Source organism: Symsagittifera roscoffensis, chromosome 2, assembly GCF_963678635.1.
Source record: "Symsagittifera roscoffensis chromosome 2, txSymRosc1.1, whole genome shotgun sequence".
NCBI lineage: Eukaryota > Metazoa > Xenacoelomorpha > Acoela > Convolutidae > Symsagittifera > Symsagittifera roscoffensis.
Genome location: NC_087063.1, coordinates 68,852,381 through 68,880,098, shown reverse-complemented (window position 1 = coordinate 68,880,098; position 27,718 = coordinate 68,852,381). Strand labels below are relative to the sequence as shown.

The following is a 27,718-nucleotide window of genomic DNA, read 5'->3' as shown; positions in this document are numbered from 1 at the left end:
AATCGAGATGTTAATGGAGTACGACATGATCGAGCCGTCGAAGTCCCCATGGGCTTGTGGCGTGGTCATGGCGAAAAAGAAAGGGGGACAACTTAGGTTTTGTTGTGATTTCCGTTATCTGAACGCAGTGACTATAAAAGACGCATACCCGATTCCCCGCATCGATGAGAGCCTATCCAAGCTGGGAGACGCTAAGTTCTTCACGACGTTGGATTTGGGCTCAGCATTCTGGCAAGTGCCACTCAGAAAGCAAGATCGAGAGAAAACAGGTTTCGCGTCTGAGCTGGGACTGTTCCAGTGGAAGAGGATGCCATTTGGATTGTGCAACGCAACGGCCACATTCCAGCGACTGATGGCTCAGGCACTCACGAGCGTCACTAAGAAATATGGGAATCTCATCATGTGTTATGTCGATGATGTAGTGATTGCAACACCAACCTTAGAAGACCACATAGAGAGGTTGGAGGAGGTGTTTTCTTGCATGAAGCAGGCGGGTCTGAAATGCAAACCCTCTAAGTGTGAAATCCTCAAGGATTCCATAAAGTATCTGGGCCGCCTGGTTGACAAACATGGAGTGAGACCAGATCCCGAAGCGGTTGAAGCGGTGCTGACCTGGAAGGCACCTAAAACAGATACACAGTTGATGAGTTTTCTGGGATTCGCCAATTATTATCGCGAGTTCATCAAGGGGTATGCTGACAAAATATACCCCATGCAGAGGTTGATGAGAAACAAGGGCAAAAAGTTCACCTGGACTGATGAGGCACAAGTCTCATTTGAAAACATCAAACGTGAACTTTGCGAGGCACCGGTCCTCGGCATGCCAACGGAAAAGGGGATGTTCGTGCTGGACACGGATGCATCAGTGGTTGCGATATCAGGCATACTTCACCATGAGCAGGAGTGGAACGGGAGAACGGTTCTTCGTCCGATAGCTTATGGAAGTAAAGTCCTGAGTGACACTGAGATGAAGTACGGCGCACCAAAAGCGGAGATGTTTGCTGTGATCACGTTCGTGGAAAAATACAGGGCCTACTTGGGGAGTGCTCCCTTCAAGTTACGTGTGGACAATCGTGCCCTTGCCTGGCTGAAAACCTATTCGATGGACCAAAGCTACATTGGTCGTTGGATCGTGCGCTTGGATGGATACCACATGATCATAGAGCACCGTACCCGTGACAAGCACCAGAACGCAGATAGCCTCAGCAAAAAGACAGAATTTTATGAGCGCCTCGAAGAGAAGCAGGCTAACCAATCAGAGATCAAAGACGGGTTTTCCTTTCTGGACAAAGAAACCTATGATAAGCTGCCACTTACTAGGTGGTTAGACAAATCAGGACATCCTATACCTGGACACCCTGACCTTCCAGTGGAGACGGCCGCGGAGATAAAGCTTTTAGCCAGAGGTGAACCCGTTCCGTTGGATCTGCTAGTCCGATCCAACTTGGTACAGCAAGAACTGACCAGGCTGGGTATAAACAGCATCGCTTTATTGAATAAGACGGTGAACGTGTTGCCGGACGTCATGGGAAAACTCCGTGACTTGTTGGATAGGGAAGTGGATAGGCATGATCGTGAATGGATGGAGACCATGCAGAGGTTGACTGTCACCGAGAGAGTAGAGAAGAGGCCAGTGTCCATTCGCAGCCGAGGCGTTGAACGGGATTGCAGGTCGATCTTCAACCAGCTGGTGACCTCGATGCCGAAAGAAGTCTTGTTGAGAACTTCGTTCACTGAATATGGAACATTGAATCAGAACCAAGCTACTGAGGAAGTCAGGATCAGGTCGAAATCTAGCTTCACGAGGAGAGTGCACTTCACGGATGCAAAAGAGGAATACGAGCCAAGCCCAGATTGTTCGTCTGTGAACGAGACAATGTCCGGGGAGTCTGACACCTTCGAGCCAGTCAAGGACGACTTGTCTGAAGAGTCAGACACCTTTGAGCCCGTGCAGGACAACTTGTCCGGGGAGAGGTTGACTAGACCACCTAGGGACAGAATTTTGTCCGGGGAGACGGGTTCAAAGCGACCGATGGACAGAGTTTTGTCCGGGGAGTCGAGAAACGTCTCAAACAACTTGGGATATGATGTTGGAGAATCAATCGACTCAAGTGTTGACTCGGAACCTCAGACCGGGGACAACACGTCTGAAACAACTTCCAATTCTGATATGTCAGAGATTCTGATCCACTCCTTATTGGTAGATTGGAAGCAGCGTGGGCTGGACCGAGAAATACATCAGGATCCAGACAGGGACAGATACACCTCAGATGAAGAGGGCACTGTGGTAGATAATGCCGCAGACGAGCTCGAGCTGATAGCAGTTTCAAAACGCCCAACCAGATTGCTGCCACATGGTACGGTCGTCCGTACCAATCTGGAACCATCTGTGCAAGAAGCGACGCCTTTGAAAAAGATATGGTGTGTCAAGTTGATGGACGATGCTCATGCTCCGGAGATAATGAGTGGGCAAATGAACGTGGTGAAGACTTATTTGAAAGCCAGGTACAGGCTGTCGGACCTCCTGAGGGCTCAACGAAATGATAGAATGACGAGCAATCTGAAAAGATGGATCGAGAATGGAGCACCTGACAAGGGAGACTTGGAAGAAGACAGCTACAAAATCCTGAAGCAGTTTTACCTGAAGAGGAAAGACTTGTTGTACCTGAATAAGGACGGAATCGTAGCCTGTAAGCGCAAGGAGGAGGACAAGGTCCTTTATAAATACAATTCAATAGTGTTACCACAGTTGTACCAGACCGAATTGCTCTTTCGCTTACATGATCAGATGGGACATCAAGGCGTGGACAAAGTGTATAACAGGATACAAAAACGATTCGAATGGCCGGGATTGAAGAAGGCTTGTGAGAAATGGATAGCCGCATGCCTGTCTTGTCAACAGGCAAAGGATCCCAGGAAACTAAGGTTCCCCCTACAGTCAATAGAATCGTCAGGTTTCAACGAAGTGGTGCAAATTGATCATCAGAAAATCTGCATGACAGCAACAGGCTATAATCAGGTGCTGGTAATGATCGACCATTTTACGAAGTATGCGGAGGCAGCACTCTGCATGACAGCATCGGCAGAAGAAACGTGCGATCATTTGATAAACGTGTGGATAGCAAGGCATGGCTGCCCCATCACGTTCCAATCGGACAATGGCAAAGCATTCGTAGGTGATCTCACGAAAGAGTTAATGAAAAGGTCGCAGGTAGCGCAGGCCCAGTCGACCACTTATCACCCGCAAACGAATGGCCTAGTCGAGAGGCAGAATCGCACACTGGTATCCATGTTGAGAGTCTACTGCTCACGCTACATGGATGACTGGGACAAGCACTTACCGCAAGTGATGGGTGCTTACAACAGCACGGAGCATTCCACCACGGGAATAAGTCCACATATGATGCTGACGGGTCATGAAAAAGCACTCCCGTTGACGTTCTTCTACCCTGAATATGAAGGGAAGAGGACAGCACCGCAAACGTACGTGCGGGACGTTATTAGAAGACAACAGGACCTCAATGACTTATGCAGGAGGAATACGCAACAGGCGCAGATTAGACAAAAAAGGAGGTTTGATAAGAGGACAGCCGATGCAAAAGCCTACTCAGTTGGCGATTACGTCTGGGTGTTCCAGGAAGTGGTTCCACCAAAAGGAACCAAGAAACTATTAAAGAAATGGCGTGGTCCGTTTCAGATAACAGAGGTGCATCAAGGAGGTCGTTTTTATCGGCTGAGCACAGGAAGAGCGGCTCATTACGAGAATATCAAACCACACAACGCCTCGTCCGAGGATTGGTGCATCCCAGCGGACATGCAAGAGGGATCCTGCAGTAGTGGATCCTGCTTGTGAAGTGAATGAAAGGGTTACTCGCGACAAGAACGACGGGAATGAGGTGGTGGACGATTGCGATCTACCACTGGATCTCGAGTTGACTGAGCGAGTAGAGGTGGACGATGAAACTCTACCCTATGCTGAAGAAGACTGGGATTGCCCGGAACAAACCGAAATTGACAAAGGAATACAGCCTGACTTTCCGCTCACTATGGAGACACGCCAAAGTAAGAGAGGAAGAAACCAGAAGAAATACAATCCGTATGGCGAGGACTTCGTTGTAGACCGGATAGTAGTGAGTGATGTCATAGACTCGCTGGTGGGGCTGGACGAAGTAGCGATGCTAGAAGAAATCGACCTTGTGAACGATATGGATCAAGATTGGATCGACGATCGATCAGAACCGGAAGTGGAGTTCGAACCAGAAGCGGAACAGACTCATGAGCAAGAACTAACAAACTTGCGCGTGCTCGAATGGCTCCATGATCTGCCGACAGATCCAAAAGAGACGATCCTGACGATTCAGGACGTCGATAGTGACGGCGTCAAATACATCAGTCATGATAATACCGAGTCCAACTGGGTCGCCCCAGATGGTCCTCTACGTGTTCCACAATCCAACCTCGGTCTCCTAGACTTTGGGCGATCGACGGGGACGTCGATGGATATTTTTGTCCGGGGAGTGGGGGTAGGACTCACCCACACCGAAAATCTCATGATAAAAAAATTGAAATGGGCAAGGGAAACCGGAGAACTAGAGACAGAGGGCGAGAATGCTAAGAAACCACCTTTTGGACGAATCTTTGAATCGTATTTTGATCTACCGAACCATTATTCGAACAATATCGTTATAACGGAGAGCGATTTCATACTCACGGAACGCACGTGCGCCATAGTGATAACGGCGGACGTAAGCTTCAAAACAGCACTAGCGGCCGACTTTAAAAGAGAGTACAAGAATATCGAGTTTTTGTGGAAACAGAGGCCGGGTGTAGGACGAATGATAGCGTTGCCCCCTGTTGCATCACAGATACCAGGGAAATATTTGTGTTTTTTGGTTACGAAAGCTACTGATAGGCAACACGTGAATCCGGAGAGCTTGGTATTGGCCTTGACTCGACTTAGGGATTTCCTGGTTGAGAGAGGTGTGACCTCTCTCTCTCGTTGCCAGTTTATGATCCCAATAGAGGGAAGCTACACCCGAGAGAGTTGTACGCTCTTGTGCATGTGATATTTTCAGAGACTGACATAGAGGTTTACTTACATAAAAAATACTATCTGAGCATATGCTAAGAATGGCGCTCGGCGATAAGTGGTTTTTAATAAGTTATTCGATAGGAATTAAAGTCAAGTTTTAGATTAGGTTAGGTTTTAGATACAGTATTAGGGATTAGGTTTTTATGTGATAGTATAGGTGTGTGATGTTTATGTGTTTGTGTTATGTTATTGTTATGATATGTTTTATGTTTGTGTCATCAAGGTGACAGCGCACATTCGTGCTACTCTGACAAAGGTAAAGGTGGACGATCCACCTTGGTGCTAAAGTTTTAAATCAGAATTGAAAAAGAGAATTTCAATGGAGAGTTTTAGAGAATTGATTGATGTTGCATCCTAAAATGATGGTTCTAAGTCGCGACCTGTTTTTTAGATCTTGATTGATCGAAAATTGTTTACTGAACACTGAATCAGAAGAGACAGAAAGAAATTACACGACACGACAAGAAGAATCAACACGAAAAGAAATGGGTGACACTAACGAACTCATGGAATTCCTCTCAGCGAGTCTAGGAGCGACTCTAGACGAGATCTATCAGCGGTTGATCGATTGTGATTTTACACGAGAAGACCCGGGGTTGGCGATGTTTGCGGTCGCACTCCTCAATGCACTGGGAAGAGAGGGTCGAGGGAATCGCCCTACGGAAGTCGTGTTGATGTTGGCCTTCGGTGAGTCCGGGACCGCCGAGAGAGGCCGAAACCGATTGATGAGATGGAGGCGCGGAGAAATGTCTGGCCACGACCTGGCTCGTGAGCCGGGACTAGGTGAGCAAAGGGACCACCGGCTAGGTGAGATGCCCTTACCCGCCCAACCTGCGCAGCCACTAATCGGAGCGAAGAGACAGCGTGATGGGCCAGGCCCGTCACACTCGGTCGACTCTCCAACAGCTGCTCCTCCCCTGAAGAGAGTGAGAGTGAGCGAGATAGAGATCCAGACGTCGGAAACGATTGAGACACTGGAGAAGAAGGAGAGGGATCAGAGTGAGCTGTGTGCCAAACTTCAGGAGTACAGGGCCATAGCTCGGGAGAGAGACGAATGGAAAAAGAAATTTGAAGATCTGCAGGTGGCCTACAAGGAGGATGAGATAAAGCACCTGAAGGAGCTGTATATGGCGAAGGTGAGCCAAGCGTCACCGGGAATTCTGGCGAGCATGAGACCCTCGGAGGGATCTAACGACACACGCCCCAAGACAACAGCGCAGGAGCTGTGCGCATCGAGAGGACCTGAGGTTCTGGATTTGCGTGCATCAAGGGGGACCGAGGCTCCTCAGCAGACGATACCGTCCGCTTCGAATCAGAGGTTCACGATACCAGATCCTTCGGACACCTATCTAGCTCCTCAATTCCAGGAATCATTTAACCAAGTGGCCAGAACCGCAATGGATGAAATCAACTGAGGCACTGAGCGGACACTGGCTAGGATCGTTCCTTCCCAGCGTCGTGATCATTCATCAGATGGCTCGGAGCGAGCAACCCGCACGATAGCGTGCTCTGCGCCTGGTGGAGTCTTTGAGAAGTCTCGCGTGGTAGATATCAGGAAGAATCTGATGACACGTCATCAGTTCACGCAAGTGCCAGCCGAGCATCCTCGAGCCTGCTTGAATGACATGAGCTGGAACCCCGCCACGAGCGACCAAGTAATTCCCCCAGGGAGTCGCCATTTGATCATTGGAGACAGTCTGGTGAGAGATCTGAATGAGATCTTCGTCTATGGTCAGACTACCACTCTGTCCTTTGGAAGAGCCTCAGTGGCTCAAGTTATCAAAATGATGGAGTTCCAGGGCGAGGATCATCTGGATACATTAATAATAATGCTGGGGACTAATGACGTCTCGAGAGCCCCCGTAACTCCAGAGAACAAGTGGGAACCTCTATTGGTGTGTCTATTGAACGAAATGAAAGAGAAGTATAGACCCAAGCTCGTGATCCTGTGTACGATACCACCAAATCCTTTGGTGGGCACTATAGCTGCAGATTTCATGAATGGCAACGTGACGCGGTGGAATGAAATGACCCGCAGTCTGGTGAGAAACAATCCTGGCGAGTTGCGACTCCTGGATCTCGAAAATATGCTACGCATGACTGATCACATCGAGCTCACTAGAGATGGAGTGCACTTCAATAGCCAACGAGGGAGGCATTGGATTAACGATGTGTTTCAGACGCAGTTGAGAGAAGTGGAGCAAGAGTCGAGGGCGACCGGTTCTTTGGCTCGGACCAATTTGACCGGAGGGAGTAGAATAAGGGCAACCGTGCCCGAATCCCTCGCCAACCGCCTAGGGCCCTTGGCAACGGAGACGGTTGGAGCCGTAGCCGTCGCTCCGAGCTCAAACGTGAGAGACAGGCTGGGGACTGCTCCTCCTCCCAGGCCGCAGTCGATTGGAAGCCGACTCGGCAGATCGGTGGAACAGAGTAATAGGAACAACTCCCAGACCGCGTCTAGGAGGAATGATTCGCCTGCCACGACAAATCCTGCTTCGACGGCAGGACCGTCTACAAGTACCGTGCCAGCGGAGGGAATTGAATCTCGCAGCAGGTTGCTTTGGAATAGATCAGATCCCAGCCATTGGGGTCAGTATAAGACGGACATGTCGGCGAAGTTGAATATGAATACCCTGACGTGTCGGGAAGATGCGATGAGAATGACTGGCGGTGAAAGTCCCACAGTGTCGCGGCTTTATCGGATACCGGGCGTGGATTGGCTGCTAGCAGAGCAGGAGAAATTCAGCTCCTCGACCTCACTCCGACATGCGGACCTGGATGGATTGCCTCATGACAATACCTTTGGACCTTTAAACACCCGGTCGCTCACCGACGTTCGAGATAGGACCCGGGAAAGGACACCACCTGTGCGCAAAGGCAAGTTCCAGACGGAGAACAAGCCCAACAACAAACATCACAAGATGTACAGACAATTCGCTAAACCACCCGGTCAGACGCCGGGCGATCATTCGAGGGATTACCCCCGAACTACAACAGTGGTTGGAGACGATAAGAGATATGGGAACCTGAAGGCCCCAAAAGGCGATGGCCTTTTTGCAGCTTATGATCCCTTGGACATGAAGGCTGCCAAGTATCTGGTTGTGGCCGGCTCCGATTATCTCTATACACCCCGTTCTCTATTCTGGCCCGATGTGATTTTCTTAACGGCGCCTAAACTGGACTGGGGACAGGCGATAGGCATGATGATAAGTGTACGGAGAGTGGTCAGCATGGAGCCGCAGGTGATAGTGGTTGCAGGCTCGAATGATCATCTACAAAGCAGAGGCTTATTGTCACGTCTGACGGATGGATCGATCCCGAGTAACGAAGTTATAGGGGAAGCGATAATGACACTGCTCTAGATGGCCGAGGTAGAGGCAGCAGCAAGACAACGTTTCACCATGAATGTGGTGAAGGTGATCTTCGTATTGTCACCAGGCTACGCTGCGTTGCCTGAACCCCTTCAATTTGTGTACACGATGGTCACGACGATAGCAGAGGGGATATTTAACGTAATAATTCCTGCCCCAAACAGAGTGGTGGACCCGGACAATTATTATCCGTCCCGATCTGAGCTTCCCGCCGTTTGGGCTGACATCTCGAATGCCATACAGGGACTCAGAGATTGTAGCACAACTCGGTTGGTGCTAGATGAAGTTCTGGGGTTGGAGCTGTCCAACTTCGCAAGATTATTGAAGCTAAGACCAGGGGCAGGTGACGATCATCTGTTAGTACAACAGGTGGCTGATGATCTCTGGTTCAGACAGATGGATCATGCAGAGAATGAGCAGGGAAGGATGATCAGAAAGAACATGACGTCAGCAGAGGAGGACCTCATGGCAAAGCCACACAACAACATATGGTTGTATCTGTCACCGAGGCTGTGCACCTTGGGTGAAGACGCGTTTGAGCATGCGCCGGCAATAATTAAAGAGATACACGCGTATCTGAAGAATCTACTTAATGCCCGGGAGTTGGCTGGAGGCAAGATGTTGAAACTGATGCAAGACGTAAATACGATGTCGCTGGACAAGTTCCAAGCTGACGTGCTGGCCACGAAAGCACAGTACGAACGATCGGATGCTATCTTGTTTGGAATGGGAGTGGGATGGACGCCATCTTTCCTATCGACGTGCTATCCGAGGGCATCTAGGAACCTGATCGCAAGTTTCGTCAAAGACATCAGGAAGTTGTCGATTGGCCTGGTGCTAGCCTTATACGTGACATTTGGTCATGAAAACTTTGTGAAAGGACCGGCAAACCTCTTTACCCAAGCGTTGGCCGATTTGAGATTGGATGGACTCCTGACCCTGATTGCCATGACCTATGGTCGACTGGGAGACTTGCTTGTGCTATTGCGTTACCCTGAACAACTACAGGGACCCAGTCGTGAGTTCAATGCACAGTTGGAAACTGCCTCGCTCAAGAAGATGAAAGACTGGAGGACTCTCCTACTTCAATACCTCCTGCAACAGAACAGAAGCGTCACAGGAGAGGACAAAGTGGCGACGAACGCAAGCGAATGCAAACAGTATTGTGGCATGCCCTTACTAACAGACTTAGCTGTCATGATGCGGATTGATCCGTTGGCTCTGGTCCACGGACTGAGGGAATTTGTCACAGTGGTGTATGGACCGGTGATGTCTTTTGCGTTCCCCGATGTGCAAGTTAAAGCGTACAGGAATTCAGTGTTGTACGTCAACCTGGTCTCAGTAGTGGATTGTTCCGTGCTGAATTGGGTAGAGCAGAGTGAACTGAGAAAGCTGGCTAGCGATGATAGGCTGTTCGGGAGAATAGCAGAGCCAGGTTGGGTGTTGATGGACTTCAACAACCACTTCAAGTGTCGAATGGGCCGTGAGGATCTGTCCCACATCCAGTTTAACCCAAAACTCTGGAATCTGAGACCAGTGGTGAAAGATACAGGAGAGGCTGTGGTAGTACCTCAATTGCCGGGAGCCTATGCCCATGCAAAAGAGAATCAACAAACATGGCTTCCTGGGTCCAGGCCGCTGCCGGACCAATGCCATCGATATCCACCGATAAGGAGGATGTTGTTGGGAGTCACATCTCCCATCATTGCCCCTCGTATCGGAGCAGCTCGTGACGCGGAGAAGAGAATGCTGAAGTGGAGTGGAGGGATGGAGCCGCGCTTCATCAGCTGAAACGTGGAACGAAGTGTATTCTTCCGCGGATGACTTATCGAGACTGAAGTGGTCAGGAGAAGCGAAGGTAGTGATGCAGGAGGTGGCAAGAGAGAGCAGAGGAGGCTCATATATAACGATAGAAGACCTGGCCCCACACGGCGAGGAGTTGGTTGAGTTCCTGGTCGATGAAGAATTGTTTTATCATGCAGGAGACATGGCCGTACCGGCTCGGCCGGATTCGGGCGCAGACGCACGACAAGGACCCTCGGGACCTAGGCCGAGACCTGATGCGGACGATGATGAATTAATGGATCAGGACGATAACGATGATGAGACCGGAAGTAAGACGGAGAAACCGGGAGAGACCGATCTAGGAGCGTTGGAAAGGGACTTGCTAGAGTACCGGTTCAGTGAAGATGACGATGGGGAAGTCGATGGGAGTTTATTGTTAATGGCACCATCGTCCTTCATGTCTCCTACAAAGGAGGCGTCAGCCGATCTATCTCCGATAGACCCAATAAGCCAGGCTAGAGAGTGCCGAAGCAGGGATCCGCAGAAACTGCTTTATGAATCACCAAGGAGGAGGAAAATCGAAGAGTCAATGAAGATATCGTTCCTCAGCACATTACCAGAAGAAGAATGGGAAAGATATCAAATGGAGTTGGAAGGCAAGACAGGAGCAATCTGGAGCCGAGTAAACTTCATGGAGAAATCTTGGGACGTGATAAGGCGATATGGGACGCAGTCCATAATGAAGGTGGGATTAAACCAACCCATCATGCGTGAGGTCCTGGAAAAAATAGTGAGCTCCATGGAGTCGGATGTTCTGACCGAGTCAGTAACAGAAGACAGTGCCGATGATCAGAATGTTGCAAAGAAATTACCTGCCAGACGAGCCAAGAAAGGGCTGAAGCGACTAAAAGGGAAGACAGGAAGTCGAGCCATGAACCCGAGAGTGGTGAAGTCAAGAGCCAACGCAGTGGTGACCTCTTTAACGAGCGCAGGTCGTTCAGGCGAGAGCGGGCAGGGAGATAGTACAACGCTGACAGGGGGAGAAAAAGAGAATCTGATACCCCCTATGCTCTTGGCAGGTCAGACCGTAACCGCCACAAGGTCGAAGAAGACGGCGCGAACCCTGGCAGACACTAAGTTAGAAATGGAAGTAATCAGTCAATGTGGATCTGGAGGACTTGAAGATTACAGGCCCTCGCGAATCAACATGGCCAAGTTGAAACTGGAAGGACAACTCGACGTGGTCGAGTACAGTCGAATAACTGTGCCGGAATCGGTCCACATGGGAGATCCGGCAGGGGGTTATGTGGAGATGTTGAAAGCGAGGAACTCCGCGAGAGGGCACCTGATGGCTTGGAGCGAGAAGAGAGCCATGCAAGAATATTTGAAGGGGCTTACGGAGAACTCTAACTTCAATCGAAAAGAGTATGGCACAGTAATGTCATCAGAAGCGAACGAAATTGGATTGGAAAAACTGCTAGAGATTTCTTGGAGGGCGGCCCTCCAGAAATACTTCGATGAGACGATGAATGCACCTGCGACTGTAGCAGCATACCTGGCTCATCCTTGCGTGAGAACTGATCTGCAAGTACGACTGGCTTGGTGCTTGATGGGCATCAAAAAGGCGGAGTATGAAGCCAGTAATGACTCGAAGTCACGGGAACAGGAGCTAGAATTGATGGAAGCTCTGCGAGCATTGATCTCAAAAGACGATTCAGCGATAGCATGGGCTAAGCGAAAGGATGCCCTTTGCTTTGTCAGGTTCGTGGTGGATCGCATCCCCACTCCTGTGTTGGGAGAATGTATAAAGATCATTCGGCAAAAGGGAGTTGATTGCGAAAGGAACTTCCTTAGGGCACTCCTAGAGCTATATCAGGACATGCCATTGACCATGCCAAGCAAGGAGTCGAATGATATGGAAAGCTATCGCAAGTTGGAAGAGGTGAGAAGATACTCCAACAAAGAATTGAAAGTGAGCCGAGACTTGATTGAAGCGGTCAGAGGACAAAAAGAATTTGCAACACTAGGGAGACTGAAGTCGTTCCAATACGTGTCTGGCATACCAGGGATGGCGTATAATCCCTTCGTGAACGAGGAAGCCAGGGAAGCATACTTCGACTACGAGCAAGTCACAGTGCTCAACTTCTGGGTTGAACGAATTAAGGAAATCGGAATGCTGATGGTGGAACAACCCAAGCTGGGAATTATTTTGGAAGAACGAGTGGTCGAACCCTCGATTCCCGAGCTAAAAGGGCAAGTGAGTTTTGATTGTGGTTCTTGGGACGGTCCCTTGAAAACCAGTCTAGTAGTGATGTGGGAACTCATGGAGCCTTCCTGGTGTCCCCATCCTAACGCAGGCTTAATCTGGGACATGACCGCGGATGTCATGTTGGAAAGGGATGATGATGCGAGTTTACATGATCTGGCCATGATACATCACCTGCTGGCCATGAGGTTGACGAAGAAGAAGAGCAACCCGTCCACGGAGCTGTCCGAGGAAGGTACATCGAGTAATTGGTTGAAGCAAGGCACATGCTTGGCTCAACACAGTGCGATGGAAGGACATGTTTGTAACATGGGACACTGCTTGATTACGCTGAGCGAGCAGCATCGACAACTGGCATGATTGTATGGAAGATTAAGCATGTCAGATAAGAGTGCCATGGAGTTGGTCGCAGACTGCCATGGGGTGACGGACGTAAACCTGATCACAGCCCTGGGATTTTGTAGCATGACGAGTTCGATAGAATCGCTCGAGCGCTTGGAGCGTGCCCATGAGCTAGTGACGTCCCTCAGCGTGGAAATATTCCCTGGAGCATTACAGACAGCGCAAAAGATTGGAGGCTGGCGAGAGGCCCTAGAGAATGAAATGAATCTGAAGGATAGTGAAGCCTATCACAGACCTACTGGTTCAAAATATATGGTGGGTTCAAGCTCCGCGCCATACTGTAATAGCAAGTATCCTACGCACATGGTGGTGATGGATGCGAGGACGCAACAGGTGTTGGTTGACCAACTTTTCTCTGTGCCAAAATGCGTAAGGTTGGCCAGAATGTCAGAAAGGTCATATGACTTGTTGGCAAAGATCTTTCGGGCGGTCCCGAAGAGATCCGAAGGCGAGTTGCAAGATGTTGTGGGTGAAGAGTTCATGAGACTGAACGAAGGCAACGTGAGTGAGTTCCAGAAGCAGAAAGCGAGTGGAGCGTTACCCACTGAATTCCCCACCATAGAAGAGAAAGACGATTTACATAGAATTCTGATGGAAGTGGAACCGTTGCTAGGAGCCTCAGGGTATCGGACCCGAAGGAACATAGTGAGAACCCATGGGGAGTATCCTTGCCACTGCCTGGCGCAGACGTTGTGGTACCCCAAACGCGGGAATCTGATCCTAGTATGGGACGTGGAGGAGTTGTACTCCACGGGGTTGCCCGATCAGAATCAACCAGTGTCAATCGTGGTGGTTAGCGCCGTGCTAGCAGTGAGATGGTTGGAGGCTTATGCGGACACAAGTGAGCAGGAGACGGCCGTGCCGACTCCTGAACAGCTGAGTAACGTAAAAATGAGTAGTGAATTGGATCTTTTCAGAACCACCTGCAAGGTTCTGAGAATACCTAAAGCCATCGAAAGAATATGGTCAAGGCAAAGATTGATGCCTTGGTTCCGTGCAGTGATGACATCTTGGATGTATGAACGCGCGAAGCGTCACATGTCAAGGAACACGGAAGCCTATCAATCTTTCCAGCTAGACATAGGACCAGGAGCCTATAAGAGAGCTTTCCTGACGCATAGAAACGCGGTCACCACGGCGGTGAAGCGAGTAGCTGGAGCGCCTTGTGTTACTGAAGATGAGAAGAAAGAGGTCTTAAGAGCTGACCTAGAACGAAACGTGAGCCTATGTCTTCACAACAGCTTTTGCAGGAACCGGGAGCAGAAGGTGAATGTGGACTTGCTACCTTGTTGCAAACCGAGGCTGTTGGAACAGGAGGGTTGGGGCACGGCCCGCAACTCTCTGGACATCTTAGAGAATTTCTGGAAGACAGTGACGCTGAACATCAGGATGGAGAAATGATGGAGTGAAGATGACCAAAGAAGAGAAGAGAAGGAGAGAAAACTTGATTGTCTTTGTGTGTAAAAACTTGAACAAATCAACCAAGTTTTGATTATTGAACTTGTTAAACTTTTTGTTTTGATTTAGTTTGGTCAGACCAAACTTTGAAAATTGTTGCAATTGTTAAAATTGTTGAAATTGTTGATTTTAGTTACTACTATCTATGTATGTATATAAGGAACATAGGTGAGTATATTTACCTATTTATTCACGACTGAAGTTTTTAACCTGTGTAAGACACAAATTCACTGTGTGGCGACATGGTAAGTTTGAGTAAACTCGCTCGAGAAGGGTGGGTAACTCAATAACCTTCCTAGCCACAGAGTTTCTCAGTTTTAATATTGAAAGGACCGCATAAATGACTAATTATACTTGGTGAGTGAAGTTAAGTTAATTTTAACGGGTGCGTGGCCGTGCCACGTCCCACTTTTTAATCAGAAGCGAAAAGAAGTTTTATAACAAGACGATGTAAGTAGTCAGAAAAGAAATTTTATCTAGGACACTCCTCATGGTGCAAATTTTGTGAAAATGTTGAAAGGCAGTGAGATGTAGTACGATGCCATTTATGAACACGTAGTGAGTTGAGGTGGATTAGATAGATTTCAATTTCTTATGCGATTTGTAAGATTGGTTACAGAAGACTGGATAACTACTTGACGATAACCCGGTATTATGCGATCAATGGGGACATTGATGGAGATTTGTTCGGGGAGTATGTGCCATTCTGCCGGATGACACAGCACGACCTTCCCGCGACAGAAAAAAGAGTAACTAAAGGCCTTATGAACAAAAAAGTGTTGCGACGGAGGGTCAGAATGTTCTAGAATTTTTATTTTTAAAATTTAGATCGGAAGAAGAACATTTCTGAGAAATAGAGAAAAGACGGCCATCTTGAATAAAAAGACGAAAATCAGAACCATGATAGAAATTGTGAAGAACAGTTGTATCAGAGACAGAAAAATTACGGAGCCTCTTATCGTGGCAATAACACACGATAAGGACCTTAGTGACAGATATTTGTGGAGACGGAGGCTTCAGTGGGGGGAGGAGAAATACCACGGAACCCTCCCGGGACACGAAATATAGGAGATAAGAGTGTTATCTCAAGAAAATCACGGGAGCGGAGGCTTGGTCCCCCAGAGACTGTTATATGTGAAGGGACTGGGTAAACTAACTATAACAGCTGCTGTAATGTCCTAGATATTAATTGAACACCGATATTATTTGATATTTCAGAGCATGAGAAGATAGAAAAAGGAAAGGGTCAATCCATCTCCAATGGATTTAATATAGAACTGTCACACAAAAACATATAAAAATAGGTTGTTCGAGCCGTGTTTTTAATGACAATCACGTAGTCTGAGGATCCGAGACTCAGCTATGTGGTTGTGTTCGCATGCAAACGAAAGCTGATCAAAAGTCGTTTGACTGATGGCCTAAAAATGGTAACTTTTTACTTTGCCCTAGACAGACCAGAAAATCAACTGGCAAGGTCGAGACGGTGAAAAACGAGTAGAATTAAGGTAACTGACGCCTGCCAGTCGTTAATAGGAACTTTTTCTACGCTCCGTCGCTGTGTGATATTTGGGCGAATGTTACAAGTAGGCGACTGTTACAATTTTCAATTTTCTTTTCTAGTTTACGGTGGCAGACTCTGTCAAAGGCCTTACAAAAGGAAATGTATCTTGCAATGATTTGAGTAGTTTTTCAAGATTTTTGGCAGAAAGCTTATGATTCGGTAAAGTGAGATGTCGGCTTTGGTGTGCTCATTGTTGATTGGTTTGATTTCACTGGCTTTCCTGATCAAAAGGAAGATTCCCTTGCATAAAGAGGTTTGAAATACGAGCTTGAAGGATTTTTCTATATGAGAGAGAGAGAGAGAGGAAGGCTTAATTTACCCCGTGGGGAGTTTACAATCACAAATAATGAAATGCAAACATAAAACAAAAAAAATATAAATATATAAAATAAACTATGACCGGCAGAAGGTACAGCAGCACTTTCCATACCAAGTACACGGAATGTTTTCTTCGAATGTTTGACGTAGCTTCGTATCATAGAACTTCATAACTTCACGCTTGTACCGGGGGAATGATAGACGGACATCAAGCTTCATGAAATTCAATAGTCTAGGAATACGGTCAAAATAAAAGGACTTTGTCTTCTCGTATTTTCGCTTCTTTAATTTGAAAGAGTATATATCAACACTCCGTAATGATACAGATGGGTGATTTATATCAACAAAATCTAAGGGGTTTAAATCGTACTTGTCCTGAAACAGTTTATGGAAAAACAGAAGATTTGAGATTTCAATATGATATGGCAGAGGATAGATTCCTAACTTTATCAGTGACGTTTTATAATCACCTGACAGACCGATCCATCTCACACATCTTCTGTTGAAAGCTTCGAGCTTGGATAAGTCGGTCTTGTTAGGTATCCAGATAGAAGAACCATAAGTAAGCACAGATAGAATACATGCTTTGTAGAGCCGAACCTTCGTTTGTCTCGGAGTACTGCTCGGAACATTTCGCTTTAACATAAAGTACACTTTGTTGCACTTGAATAACTTTTCAGAAACATGGTGCGACCACGATAAATCAGAACTGAAAATGATCCCAAGATCTTTGACGTCTAAAGATTCATCGATTTTGTGATCACCAATATAGAGATCTGGGTTTTCAGAGCTGTGGTTAAAAAACTTCAGGACTTTACATTTGTCAGGATGTAAATCGAGAGAATTTTCGCCACACCAATTGATAACAGCATCTAGATCGCGTTGAAGTACGGGAACAGAGGTACTGCAGCATTTCAGATCATCAGCAAAGAGGGATGGCTTGGATAAGAGATAATCAGGAAGATCGTTCACAAATAACAAGAACAATAACGGCCCCAGAATACTACCTTGCGGGACACCACTCATAATGCTCACAAAATCAGAGAGCACACCATTGATTCGCACACGTTGAAAGCGTCCAGAAAGATAACTTTTAAGTAATTGGAGAAAGCTAACATCCAAACCGAAATCCGCAAGTTTTTTGAGCAATTTATGGTGAGGAACCGAGTCAAACGCCTTTTTGATATCCGCATAAAAAACAAAAGACGAAATACCAAGTTCGTGATTCCTATAAAGCTCATCACAGAAGTTTAACAGTTGCGTGACAGTTGAACGCCTTGACATAAAGCCGGATTGGTATTTCGTAATTTTCGGCCTAATGCTAGTGTAAATGTAATCAAATAAGATACGCTCCAGACCGAGGGAAAGTTTCGGTAGCAGGCTGATGGGAAGATAATTGGACACATCACTGTGGCTATCCTTCTTGTAAAGAGGAGTTATGTACGCAGTTTTCCAAACATCGGGCCACTTTTTTCGCTTTAAAATGTCTTCATAGAGAGCAGCCACTAGAGGACTCAGTTGAAATGCACAATGTTTTAGGAAAGCCGGCGGGACATCGTCACAGCAGACAGAAGCAGAGTCATTTGCCGACTGAAGAAAATGTAAGACTTTTTCATGACTAACAGACACCTTGCACAACTCAATGGTAGAAGAAGTACTAAGGCTGGTAATCTGAATCTCCCCGGAGGTCTTGAAGACAGACGCAAAAAAGTCATTAAAAAGATTGGCCTTCTCAATAGTAGTGGAAGCAGATCTTTTTGCAAAATGCATTGTGCCTGGGTAGGGAGAAGAATTGCTCAAGCTTTTCAAAATCTTGAAGCAAGAATTGACGTCCATAGTCTCATAGGATTGCAGGAAGCAGACCTTGTCAAGTTCCATTGACACATTTAGACTGTCTACAAGAGTGCTATGATCGTGCATGGGATTGCGCTTTTTCTGGGTGCCAAGTTTATTTAAAAGGTGGACCGTATGTGAAGAATAATAAAACGGCAGATTTTGACGTTTGAGTCTTTTACGGTAGGAAGAAACACGCACACTCTCATTTAGAATTGAGAAAATCACCACGCTGAAGTCATCATACAAATGGGCATACTGCAGAGCATTATAACCAGAATTAAGCATCACGGAGAACGTAGTATAGTCAAAGGAGGATTTGGAGTAGGCTACTGGTCGAATTTCATCGTCTGATTTAGTAGGAAACGTAATGCTGACAGGCTTGTGATCAGAGAAATCGGACTCCAAAACTTCAATATCACCAGGATTAGCACGGTTAAGCAATAGGATATCGAGAATGCTCCCACTGCAATGTGTTGGTTCAAAGATGTGCTGCTCTAGATCATAATCATGAAACAAAGAAAGCAAGTTTGCGTCATAGCTCGAGGAGCTGTAGCAAGAGTACCAGTCAATATTGGGAAGATTCATATCACCCGAGACAAGGAAGTAGCTGTCGTGCAGAGATCCGCGCTTAGCACATTCAGATTTGAATGCAATATGTGCAGTTTCCAAAAACTCACTAATGCTTATAACGGATAATCTGAAATGCGAAGAAGCGGGAGGATTATAGATGACAGCAATGCAAATAAGGAGCGAAGCTGAAACCAATAAAACTGCACAGCCAACAGGGGATTCGCAAACAACCAGTTGAATATGGAACGTAGAAGGAATTGAGCCCTTTATAGCAATAAGGCTACCTCCGTGTTCACCATTTTTACGATCAGAGCGAGCAAGAACAGTGTAATCAGCATACGGGAAAACAAACGATGATTCAACCGTGCTGGTCAACCAGGTTTCAGTCAAGCAAATAATATCACAATTCCATTTGTATAACATATTAACAAACTTCAATCTTCTTTCCAAAGAGAGCATACTTTGGCAATTGAAAAAGACAATCGATAACTTTTTCTCTAGTCAATTTTGCTTTGGCTCAAGTTGTTGCAACTCGTCATCAAGATAAAGCTTCAGGTCACGAATTTTGATCTGCTTGCGATCATAGCCGCCTTCGATTAGTTCACGACGTCGTTTCAGGAGCTGCCTTTCAAGTTCCTGGCCAGCTTTGGTTAGGGACTTGGAAATATAGACAGCATCACAATACTCTTTCAGATTGTAACTCTTGCTTAGAATCTTCCTTGTAGACCAAACAGAATTGAATTTGATTATAACAGGTCTCGGCTTATTTGGATCCGTATTGGGTTTTCCCACGCGGAAGACCTCCTGAATCCCCGTAGAAGAATTTGCCTCGAGATATTCAAGTATATCAGTCACTGATTTCCCATCATCCTCAAAGCGCTTGTTAGCAGAATTGGCAGAGCTTTCAGGTATGCCTTGAATCCTGATCTCGTCCAACTTCTCAAGTAGCTCCGGTGACGAAACAGATGAAACTTTGATTTGGGGTAATTGGGGATCGGTCTTTTCAAGCTTCTCAACAACAACATCAAGTTTCTTTTCAATAACATCAAGACGTTTATCGGCATCTTCCCCTGCATCAACAGCATGAGTACAACTATTTTGATTATACTTAACTTCCCGAAGTTGCGTAACAGCTTCGCGCAACAGGCAAAGTATGCTGTCTTTTTTCAGCTTTCCAGTCAGCTTTCCGAACGTCTCAGTGCCGTCAGCCCGAAGTAGATCATCCACGGTTGGGTAGTAGTCAGCGGTCACAAGGCCAGATGTGGAGTTGAGCCGCTGGGGGGCAGGCTGTGTTCCCTCAGGATCAGTCATAACATATGAAACTATTTAATAAGTTTATCACAACAATTAGGCTATGAGGTAAGTTATTAAGAATAATACTACCTGTGCTGTCGTGTCCACAGGCTTTATTAACGTCTGGTTTTGCTTAATCACTTTTTCTGTCACTTGCATAAAGTTATAATATGAAATTTTATAGTTCTCGGTAGTACTGTCACTTTCTCACAAAAATTCATTCGAGAAAATTGCATGAAGAGATTGCACTTCTATTGGTCGTTTCTTGCTGTTTTTGCAATGCTCTCATAAAGTTCCTTCAGGTACATTTTGTCTGGGAACTGCTTTTTCCTATCTAACAACTTGAGGTATTTCTGCCGTGCTGGCGAAATTGTTCTTTCCGTATTTGGCTTGATCGTTTAAGATTTCAGGTTCAAGATTTTTCTCTTGCCTTTTAATTTCAATTAGAAGCGTTTCCGACCTTTTCGGAGAATACTTCTTTTTTCTAAGCAGAGTTGCATTTTTTCTTTAAGCAAGTGACAGGTTGATAAAGAGATCCAGGGTAGCAGTCCGGATCGGTATCGGTGAACCATTACTGAGGATATTCGTCGATATAATTTTGAAGCCATCAGTACCCTTGTTTTGCCAAATCGACGTTTTGAAAGGCCTTTCGGGTATGCTGTCAACGAAAAGTTTCCAGTCAGCTTTTTGAAGGCAAATTTTTTCTTCGTTGTTGGTAGTGAGGTTTTGAATTTAAAAGAAAACACTGTTTTGTAGACGTGTTATTTGGGCGGTTTGTTCTAGTCTGCATTTTCAATTGATATATCGGCACATGAGTGCTCCACACCTTCTCGTTCCTGAGTCAGGAAAACTTACAGATTTTTACATTTTCGGTTTGGCAGTACTGGACGTAGCCCCATTCGATTAAGCCTCAAGCCTCTCCGTAATGGAAGACTCATAGCTATTCGCGGTTTATGTCACGAGTTACTCTAGTGTTGCAACAGTTTTCGGAAATTTTTAGTTCGTCCAGAGTTTGCTGCAAATCGGCTTTGAGTTCTTGTGTGTTCAATCGAGACTGGCTGTGCGGGTGGGTTCTAATGGCAGGATATGTTTAATAGTGACCGAAGTTGTAGACCTGCACAATGATGCACTCAAGCATGGTTTGCGAGTCGAGTACCCAGTAAGCGGGCCAAGCTTAAGTAATTGCTGTTTTGAGTTCGATTTCGAGCATTATATTACTAATTTTGTGTTTCCGAGTTCGAGTATTTAAAGTTCAAGTATTTTTTTTTTCAATTTTTTACGAGTATTGAATAGTACCCGAGTATTTCAATTACTTTTTAGCTGGTTTTTTACAATATTTTAAGTTCGATTTTTTTTAATATAAATTATTTTTATAGGAGATGGTCATTTTCAATTTCAGCATAAAAATTACCCCTAAGAGTCAAGAGAAGAGATAACGGATGAAACTTATTTACATTCGAGTGTTCGAAGGGCGTGTTCGAGTATTTAGGAAAAAATTCGACGAGTTTTCTGAGTCGATTAAAGGTTCGTTTCAAGTTTTGAGCCGCTACACTTCAGAGTACTCGTAAACCCTGCACTCGTGTTTCAATTCACAATGGATTATTTTGTTAATCAGCCCCCTAATTGCAACGAGGACACCGCCATAGTGCTTGGACTAGCGTTCCATCATACACACTATATCATAGTCGTTCGTGGCTTTTGCATTGGCAAATGTCATTCGCCTAATTAGTTAGAAGATGTTCCTGACATTGAATGTCATGAGTGTTGCTTTTGTCTTTTTTTATCGTATGTAGTCAATTGTTTTATGCCTCCGGCGCTGTATCGACTGACTTTCAATCGGCGTCAATTTTTCTCAGTAGCTTTAAATTAACTATTTGATGTTCCGTCGAAGAGACATTGTCTTTCTGAACGAGAAATTGTCTTGATATGAGAAGGATGTTCTCCATCTTTTGTTCGTCTGGATATAAGTCTGATAAGAGGTACACTTGTTCCGTGTATGATGGTAGCCTCTGAGCAAAGAAGAAGAGGCAGCCAACGCTAGTGTTCGTGGGCTAGCTTCGCTACTAGAGTTCTTGTTTTCGATTGGTCGAAAACGCCTGGTCATTTCACGTCCTCTTTCACGCATGCAATTTATAGACAAGTGGTGATCTTGCGAACCTCTTCCGTATCGTACCCTTTATCGCTCTCTTCTTCTGATTGAACGGTTTCAAGTTCACAATTGAATTCTTCAACGCTTTCAAGTCTTTTCTTTATTTGATCGATGCTCTCCTTTATTTCGCTTAAGTTTTCTTGAAGCTGCCCCTTACTGGTCGTCTGGGTTTCATTGACTCTCTCTCTCGTTGATTAGAATGAACGCATTGGTTACAGAGGAAACGTACGTCCTGGCCGATTTCTTGGGTTCCAAAAAATGCTCGTTCCAACATCCCGTGCAAGCAGTAGTTGCCACAGAAGATACCCCTAAATTCTCAATAAGGAGGGTTGTGAAGAGGCTTAAGTCACTCCGGAGGGTTACTTCGGAGGGTTGTCAGGACACTTCGCCTAACTCGGAGGGTACCTTAATCACTCAAGTTACTTCGGAGGGTCCCCTGAAACTAACTAAGGAGGGTCAATAGAGACTTAATACGCTCCGGAGGGTTACTTCGGAGGGTTCCCTTAAAATTTCAAATTTTTCAAATCTCACTTGGTATGGTCTCCAAGTAGTCTCAGAAGGTGTCAAAACAAGCTAAATTCTCTGAGGGGGTTTGTTTTAACTTCTTTGGAGGGTCTCGTGGAAAATTTCCACAAAGGAGGGTTGTTAAGGAGCTTAGCTGACTCCGGAGGGTTACTTCGGAGGGTTCCCCAAAAATCAAGAAAACGGGGTATTCTACCGCGATAAAGCCTCCAAATGCGATGTAACTGACTTTAAACCAGGTTGGGTGACACGGTCAACCCTCCCAGTAGGATAAAAAGGTGATCTTATGAAAATTTCTGCCGCTCGGTTCACTAAAATTTGGACCCTCTGAACCAACAAATTCTAAAAAAAATTTCTTTTCCGAGATTATCAACCCAAAAACGGTTGCGGTCCGGGAAAGTGGCCAAAAACATCGACTTATGGTACCAAAACTATCCCGATCGGTTGGCTAGTCTTTGAGAAATCGCCAAAAACGCGTTTGTCAAAATGGCCTTTTTCACCACCTATATAGGTTCTGAAAAACTTTTTCCGCAATTCCTATTGGAAGTGCCTGCAAATACTTAAAACGAGCGTGGTAGCCCCGTGAGGCACTGGAACAATGCAAAAAACTGGACCAAAATTGGTTTGGAAACAAATATTTGGTCAATAACCATCAAATTTGGACCCTCCGATTCCTTCTTTTTCCAAACTTTAAGTCGTTAGCTCTATCCACGGAGCTAATCGGAGGGTTGCTCAAAAAATACTCTAGTAACCGGGCACGTTATGCTGATACACTCCCGACGCAAAATTTTTTATTGCTTTAACTCTAAAAACTCAAAAACTCGATCACCAAAACAAATTGACGAAATTGGGAAAATTATCAAAATCTTGATCGAAAAATTTTGTTTTCGCCAACTTCTACTAAGTCTTTTTCCGTGCGGTTTCTTTAGTTAGAGGGATCGAACTACTTAGTAACTCCCCGTATAAAAGCTGTTTGCTGTTTGGAAAAGCTCGGATATCCACAACCTTGGGGGTTAACAGTTGGGGGTTAACAAAATTGGGGTGTTCCTTGGGTCTAAATAGGAGATAAGTAATTTATAGTAAGGACAAAAATCTATTAGTAGTCGTTAGTTAATATTACTATACCCTCTTTTGAACCAAAATACTCGAATTAAGACCCTTAACTTGGAAGTTTGTGATCGATGGAGGGTACAATCGGACCGCGCCCATCGTGCCCCCCACCTCTGAAGTTTTAATGAAATAGTACCCGAACGATACTAAAAATGTTTCAACGATACCCAACAGTCCTTGTGAATGTTGTCCCTGATGCCCCTGTTGAGTGTGGAACACGTCGGTCAGCTTGCCACTCTACCCTCCGGTCACCGGCAAAGTTACCATTAACGTGCTTAAATACTCAAATTAAATTACACTCAAGGGAGGGTACCCAACCGGTCACCAAAACACACAATCTTTCTATCAGAAATGATATAAATCAATCTGAAACAACAACAAATAGGAAGGTCAGATCACATCTCGTCCGGAAATAACATATAAATTGTCACTTTATGTTTTTTATTGTTTCTGGTCTTTTTTGAATTTTTTACTGTTTTTTGTACTTTTTTGTTTTCAAATTAAAATTTTTTTGGCTTTTTCTTGGTTATACAGTTTTTTTTTGGTTTTACGCTTTCTCTTTGATTGTTTTTGGTCACAAAAACGTTGACACAAGCGGGCTCATGACTTCCCACCTAACCCTCCGGCCCCCCGGAATTTTCGCTCTTAACTAAGTTAAAAAGCTAAATAATACTAGGCACGAGGGTATGTGCCTAAATAATAGAAGGGTACGTACCTTCCCCCTAGTACAACAAAGGTCACTAGGGCTTCTAACTCAGGCATTCGCCCGGAGCGGAGGTGTTCGTTGCTGAAGCGTTTGCTGATCATGATGGTCTCACGCCTTTAGCAGGCCACCCAGGAGCGCCATAAAAACGTCTATTAAACATTTGCCCAAATACTACACAGTGACAGAGCGTAGAAAAAGTTGGACCCTCCGAACCAACAAATTCTAGAAAATTTTTCTTTTCCGAGATAATCGACCCAAAAACGGTTGCGGTCCGGGAAAGTGGTCAAAAACGTCGACTTATGGTACCAAAATTATGCCGATCGGTTGACTAGTCTTTGAGAAATCGCCAAAAACGCTTTCGTCAAAATGGCCTTTTTTCACCACCTATATAGGTTCTGAAAGACTTTTTCCGCAATTCCTATTGAAAGTGCCTAAGAATACTTGAAACGAGCGTAGTAGCCCCGTACGGCACTGGAACAATGAAAAAACCGGACCAAATTGGTTTGGAAACAAAAATTTGGCCAATAATTCTCAATTTTGGACCCTCCGTTTCCTTCCTTTTCCAATCTTTAAGTCGTTAGCTCTATCCACGGAGTTAATCGGAGGGTTACTCAAAAAATTCTCTAGTAACCGAGCACGTTATGCTGGTTCACTCCTGACGCAAAAATTTTTATTGCTCTAACTCTAAAAACTCGAAAACTCGATCACCAAAACAAATTGACAAAATTCGGAAAATTATCAAATACTTGATCGAAAAATTTTGTTTTCGCCAACTTCTACTAAGTCTTTTTCCGTGCGGTTTATTTAGTTAGAAGGATTGAACTACTTAGTAACTCCCCGTATAAAAGTTTTTTGCTGTTTGGAAAAGCTCGGATATCCACAATCTTGGGGGTTAACAGTTTGGTCGAAAATCGGTAATTTTCAACAAAATTGGGGTGTTCCTTGGGTCTAAATAGGAGATAAGTAATTTATAGTAAGGACAAAAATCTATTAGTAGGCGTTAATGAATATTACTATACCCTCCTTTGCACCAAAATACTCGAATTAAGACTCTTAACTCGGAAATTCGTGATCGATGGAGGGTACAATCGGACCGCGCACATCGTGCCCCCCACCTCTGAAGTTTTAATGAAATAGTACCCGAACGATACTAAAAATGTTTCAACGATACCCAACAGTCCTTGTGAATGTTGTCCCTGATGCCCCTGTTGAGTGTGGAACACGTCGGTCAGCTTGCCACTCTACCCTCCGGTCACCGGCAAAATCCCCATTAACGTGCCTAAATACTCAAAATACACTCAAGGGAGGGTACCCAACCCGTCACCAAAACACACAATCTTTCTATCAGAAGTGATATAAATCAATCTGAAACAACAACAAATAGGAAGGTCAGATCACATCTCGTCCGGAAATAACATATAAACTGTCACTTTATGTTTTTTATTGTTTCTGGTCTTTTTTGAATTTTTTACTTTTTTTTGTACTTTTTTTGTTTTCATTGGCTTTTTCTTGGTTATACACTTTTTTGTTTGGTTTTACGCTTTCCCTTCAATTGTTTTTGGTACCGGGACATTGGGACAAACGGGCTCGTGACTCCCCACCTAATCCTCCGGCCTCCGGATTTTTCGGCGTTAACTAAGTTTAAAAGCTAAATAATACTAGGCGGAGGGAACGTACCTTCCCCCTTGTACAACTAAGGTAAATAGGGCCTTTAACTCGGGCATACGCCCGGAGAGGAGGGTTCGTCGCTGAAACGTTTGCTGATCATGATGGTCTCATGCCTTTAAGAGGCGCACCCAGGAGCGCCATAAAAACGTCTATGTAATATTCGCCCAAAAACTACACAGTGACGGAGCGTAGAATAATTTGGACCCTCCAAACCAACAATTTCTAAAAAAGTTTTCTTTTCCGAGATAATCAATCCAAAAACGGTTGCGGTCCGGGTAAATGGAAAATGGTCAAAAATGTCGACTTATGCTACCAAAATTATCCCGATTGGCTGGCTAGTCTTTGAGAAATCGCCAAAAACGCTCCTGACGCAAAACCCGACATAATGGCCTTTTTTCACCACCTATATAGGTTTGAGAGACTTTTTCCGCAATTCCTTTTGAAAGTGCCTGAAAATACTTGAAACGAGCGTATTAGCCCTGTACGGCACTGGAACAATAGAAAAAACCGGACCAAATTCGGTTTGGAAACAAAATTTGGCCAATTACTATCAAATTTGGACCCTCCGATTAATGACAGTTCTATATTAAATCCATTGGAGTAGGATTGACTCCTTCCTCTTTCTAGCTACTCATATTCTAAAATATCAAACAAAAGCGGTGTTTATTCAAATGTCTATAGCATCAGAGTAGCTAAAAAGTCAGTTTGCTATAATCCCTCACCATACACCGTCTCTGGGGGGCCGAGCCTTCCGTGTTTTTCCTGTAATAACGTCGTTACTACTCCCAATTCATGGCACGGGAGGTTACTTCTCTCCACTACTTCCCCTTTGAAGCCTCCCTTCTCGCTAATTCCTTCCGCTAAGTGTGTTATCGTGCGTGATCGTCACGATAAGAGGCTTCGTTTTTATATCGTTATCGTCCGACTGTTTTTCACTATTTTTGCTGTTCTTCTGATTTTATCACTTTTTCTAGTCAAAATGGCCGTTTTTGTATTTCTGAGAAATATTCGTTCGACAATCGAAATCTTGAAAAATTAAAATTCTCGAATATTCCGACCCTCCTTTGCAGTAATTTTCAACCATTAAGGCCTCTACTTCTATTTCCGTGTTGCGTCGGAAGGTTGCGCTGTGCCAGACTGGCAGAGTGGCACACTTCCTGATTTCGTGGCACGGGAGGGTAGGGATCCGCTCCGGATGTCTCACTGGACCTTCCTTCCTTCTGATCTTCCTGAGTTTAGCGTCAAATCATGTCGTGTTATCACGATAAGCTTCGTATTTCTGTTTTCTTTTTCAACTGATTTTCGTCTTGTTAATTCGGTTGTCTCTCTCGGTTCTGTTTAATTGTCCTTTTCTTGTCAAAATGGCCGTTTTACATTTCTGAGAAATATTCCAGCTCAAATCCAAATTTTGATAATTCAAAACTCTAAAATATTCCGACACTATTTTTCACTACGAATTTGATGCTAACGTCCTTAACGTCCATTTTTGTTTGCGTCGGCGGGTTCGACAGTGCCAATCCCGGGGAATGGCACATGTCCGTAGACAATCCCTTTAAGACCTGATTCAGAATGAAGCTTCTTAAGGATGATGATAAGTTTGGGAATACTGAG

General features: G+C 45.2%; 1 protein-coding gene across 1 annotated transcript in view; it reads left to right on the top strand.

Annotated features, from left to right (window-relative positions):
- LOC134840310 (ubiquitin-conjugating enzyme E2 A) overlaps positions 1-27,718 on the top strand; it is a 311,529-nt gene that overhangs the window by 12,583 nt on the left and 271,228 nt on the right. The window lies entirely within an intron of this gene.